The sequence below is a fragment of the Cucurbita pepo genome, unplaced genomic scaffold (genome assembly GCF_057944985.1).
Source record: "Cucurbita pepo subsp. pepo isolate OVF unplaced genomic scaffold, ASM5794498v1 scafford_52, whole genome shotgun sequence".
In the NCBI taxonomy this organism is placed as follows: Eukaryota; Viridiplantae; Streptophyta; class Magnoliopsida; order Cucurbitales; family Cucurbitaceae; genus Cucurbita; species Cucurbita pepo.
In genome coordinates this window covers 115,001-119,859 of record NW_028257957.1, presented here as the reverse complement: position 1 = coordinate 119,859, position 4,859 = coordinate 115,001, and positions in this window count along the sequence as shown.

The window sequence follows — 4,859 nt, the reverse complement described above, 5'->3', positions numbered from 1 at the left end:
TTCTTTCCTTACTGTTCCGGAGAATGAATCTTTCATTGGATTCTTCAATCAATTAGCTTTTCTTTACTATCCTGTCAAGTTCGGGGAATATCGTCAAAGGTTGTTCCGGAGTTGTACTTGTTTTCGATTGAATTTACTCGACGGGAAAGTAAGCGTCTTCATTGATTCAAAGACTGTAAAGGCAATATCTATCGTATTAAGGAGTTGAGGATTGACTTCCGGTTCAGTCGCTTCTCTTCCTGTTCCGTCTCTTTCCTCTCCCTTCTTTAACTTACAACTCTGTCTTCGTCTTTGTTTACAGTAAGGTTCAGGTTCATCAGTCATAGTACAGGGCCAGGGGTTCCAATTCATCTGGAGTGGAGAGTCTCAGTAAATGAATTAGCTGCAGCAGCGGCCGACAGGCGAAGGAAATGGAATTGTGAAACCGAGTTGGAGAGGTGAAGGGGAAGAGAAAGAATTAATCTTGAGTTGAGTCTTGAAAAGCAGCTAAGGTGAAGGAGAAAGAGAAGTTAAAGAATGACTCTTGAGGATTTACTGACAGTTCACTCTCATTGATTCTTCGATAGTCTTTCCTGACAGTGAACGATGACGAATCTTGAGTCTTTCGTCTTGACTGACTGTTTCGTCTTTCCTTCCAGTTCACTCTCATTCATCGATAGTGTCGTCTCCCTTCTCTTTCCCTTCTTTCTTGAACTGTCAAGTCGTCTTAAATTCTTCTTTCGTTTCGTCTTGACTGACTGTTGAGTCGAATTCATCTTGTTTTCGCTTTCGTCTTTCCTTCCAGTTCACTCTCAGTCATAAATAGTCTTTACTGTTGAAATAGGGTAAAGATACACTTTGATCCCTAAAAATAGACAGAAGATAGACTTTTATCCCTCAAAATAGGGTAAAGATACACTTTTATCCCTCAAAATAGGGTAAAGATACACTTTTGAATCAAAAAAATCAGGGAGAGATAGAATGAATTTCTTGTTGGTCTTTACAGGAGAATGAATCGGAAAGGTGCGAAGCTGCTCGCCGAGTTTACCTCCTTCAATAAGGGAAGGGAATAAAGGTGACGGTTTTCTCTTTCGGATTTACTGACAGTTCACTCTCATGAATAAGGAGTTGAGGATTGACTGACAGTTCCGGAGAATGCATCTTTCTTCTTTCCTTCCAGTTCACTCTCATTCATCGATAGTCTTTACTGTTCAGGGAGAGTCAATTCATGCTTTACCTCGTTCAAGAAGCTCGAGACAAATACATGATGACTGACTCTCTGACTTATTCTTTTCTTTCCTGTAAAGGTTGTTTTCGGTTTCTTCTTCTTTTCTTCCTTTCTTTCTTTGAAACATCCCCATCCCATTCCAGCGGCAAATCAAGTCAAGGGACCATAGGCGAACAGGGAAGAGACTTTCCGAACCCGCAGAATCACAGCAACAGTAAGACTGAACGAAGTGAGTTACCAATTTCTATAGAGCTGGGGCATAAACCAAAGAGGAGTCAGGGTATCAGCAGCTCATTCAAGCTGGCATTTTGTACTCTCCATCCCTAATTGTATACAAGAGATCATCTCAACCTTATAAAGTATACATATTCACCGATAGGCAAGGATCCGAAAGGAGTCAGGCTCAGATGGTATCACCTTTTACCGAACAGAGGTCTCGTAGCGTAGCGAAACGACTAAGTCTTAATTAGGAGGGATGAGCTTTACATCAAGACCCTAACTTAGATCAATTCCCATACCTACCTAAATCTACTTCCCAAGAGCGATAACAGCCCGAATCTAATGGGTTTGACAAACAACCAAATGGTTTTGAGCAGAAGCAGATGGAAAAAACAAGGAAAAAGCCAAGAGCTTCTAATGAAACTGAAACCTAAAGTCAAGCAAGATAGGGTGTCCGTCATTATTGAAGAGATTAAGCATGGGGAGAGTTGCATAGGATACTACCACTTAAAGCAGTACTCAGACTGTTATCTTATCCCTGTAAAATGTTCCATCCAGAACCACCGCTCTGTAATAACGAGGGTTTCAAGCAAGAATAACTCATCACATTTAAAGAACACACCTTTCTCCTTCCGAATGCGACGAAGCGAGCTAAGTTACCGGGAGAAATCCTCTTCCCTTAGTTTATGCTAATCGATTGAGTAGTCATAGGAGCCGCATTCACCTATGGAGGCTGATTGCTACTGCCCTACCATAAGAGCAATAAGCCAGTCACAGGCAAAGAACCTATAACTTCCGAATCCGAATGCCCAAAAGAAAAGACCTACTGGTCGGCCACTGCTGCCTACGATCCTGTGTGCGGGGTGCTCGCTGATCGGAAACCTTTCCCAAGAAAGAAAGAAAGAAGGGCTTCTCACTGAAGGGCTCTTCAAGGTAAGCAAAGCTTGACTAACCAAATACCGAATAGAAGAAGCAAACAAATTCCCCCACCCAGTGAGGGCACTCTGGTTCGAAAGGGGCCGCTCTAAGGCTAGGATCTTATTTGCTATGTCTTCCTTCCGTGGAGAATTTTCTGCCTAGATCACTCGTCGGTTAATCCATTTATGATGAGCTAACTGACTGAACCCTTTCGTCGGGAAAATCATATTGAACAAAGAATACCATACCCGATTCTTTCTTTCTTTCATATTAGCCTCCCCTGCAGCTAAAATGATCAAGGATTACCTTTCAGCATCTGGCTTTTTTGGTTGGAGGAGACTTCGCCCAGAAGAATGGTATCGTCCGCAGGTTCAACCCTCGTATTTCTGGAGCGAGAAGCATTCCTTTCTCCCTCGCTTGCAGGCTTTTTTATAGAGAGAGAGTAAAGAGTAAGGGGGCAGAGCTTACTTAGCCTTCTCCCCTCTTCCTATTTGAATCTTATTACAATCTTCAGAAGGAAGAGTTTATTGATTACAATCCTATATCATTTGTTGATAGATAGGGCCGATAGCCACCTGACGAGAGAGGTCCTTAAGGATATTGTGGAGAGAGCCTCCGCTCTCGTTTTTTCTTCTCGCTAACGATCTTCTTTTCTTCCTCATTCCGGCATGATCAAAGAAGCTATGACTGACCTGGTCCCCTTTTCAGACAAGACCCTCTTTCTTTTTCTTTCTTTGTTTTTCCGCTTTTTAATTGGGAATCAACCCCCTCTGCTCCTCTTTCTTTCTTTCCTAGGGCACAGCTTGACTTTATTGCACGCATTTGGTGCGCTATTGAATAAGATTCCTATACCTATATATAAGTGGTCAAAGGAGATCCCCATCTCAAGGAGGTCCTCCACTTTGGTTGGCTAGTGGATCTTCCTCTCTCCGAATTGCAATTTGTTTGGATTATCCTCGTTGTACTTACTCTTTCGAAGGATCACCTGCTTCCTCTCCGGTCTCTTTTCTTTTCTTTTCCCTTTAATCTCTCTGCGTAACTCTTAGGGATTTGAGTGAAGCAGCGGGCAATACGACAGAGCAAAAGCTAGCGACTTTCTTTTTCATATTTCTTGTCTGCTTGAAGCTACGGCATCCCACCAATCCTATCCGAAAGAGTGAGTTGATGCTATGGTGGTGCCTGACCCTGATTGCTCAATTGTTAACCGAGCTAAACCATTCCCCCCGCCCTTCTTTGTTAGTTAAATCAAATAATCTTTCTTTTAACGGTTCAATTACTTTCTTTCGAGTGATTTGATTCATCAATAGGGGCCCATCCCATACCATAGGAAGTTGCTTCTTGGAATGCCGTCGTTCAAGCACAGGCTGCCCACTGATTCAATCAATCTTCACCAGCCAGATCTTGCTACTAGAAAACCGAAGGAGCACACAAAGCGAAGGGACTCACCAAGCTAGAACGTAGTTGTTTGTGTAAACGGAATCGAGTTTCAAATCATAAGATGACGAAGTGAACCAACGAATCAAGCTGAACACATCTTTGATCCACTCTACGAACTGAAAGGGAGATCTTGCAAAACAACCACAGCAACGCCCGGATCCGCAAGAATGGCTATGTAGGTCAGGGGCGCTATTCTCGCTTTGAGTTCTGCTCTCAGTGTGTATGCTTACGTAGGAGTTGCTATTCGGCCGTAGATCGGGCTCTTGGTTCTTCCCTCTCCCTACCGGTCGAGCTCTTTCACCCCTCTCCCTACCGGTCGAGCTCTTTCACCCCTCTCCCTACCTTTTGTAATGTCAAGCTAGTCGTCAGTCGATTCAGTATCATGGCTAGGGTTGGGTGTAGCGGATTTGATCATCCTCTGCTACGCGAACCTGCTCAATCAGCCACGACCGAGAATCAGTCAGACTAGTCAAAAGAGCAGTACGCACCCACATGAGAATACCTTCCAGCGGAAAAGCCCAACTAATTAGAACAATAGACTGAGAGAATACCATACCAATAAATAGACTAAACACCCCCAATCAATAGAACACACCATAATAATAGAAAGAAAGACCGCCCTCCTCCCTCCTCTCATTCACCAGGCTGCTTTAGCTTTAGCGCTCAGAGGGATGACAGAAAGAGATCATTGAATGAATTTGATCAGATTGCTCTGTCTGATACCGTCTCGACATCGTCGAATGATGAATCGAATCTCTCTCTTTAGTTAGAAAGAAGATCTTTTGTCTCGAGCTTCGCTTTTTCATGTGCTATGAAATTAGGTTCCCTAGACTGATCCGTATGAGAGAACAAATCCTGCAGCGATGAGTTTGAATGAAGGTTCTTTTTTCCTCAGACCCGAAAACCTTTCTTTTCCTATTGGGCTTTGTGCCACTTCGGAGAGTGAAACGAAGGAAAAGCCTGACCTGCCCTTATTGTTAGGTCATCCTATTTCGGTGCATGGTCAGGTTCTTAAGGTATGTGCCAGAACAGCCGTGGGTCTACCTTTTTCAGGAATTAGATGATCATTGGTGAAATA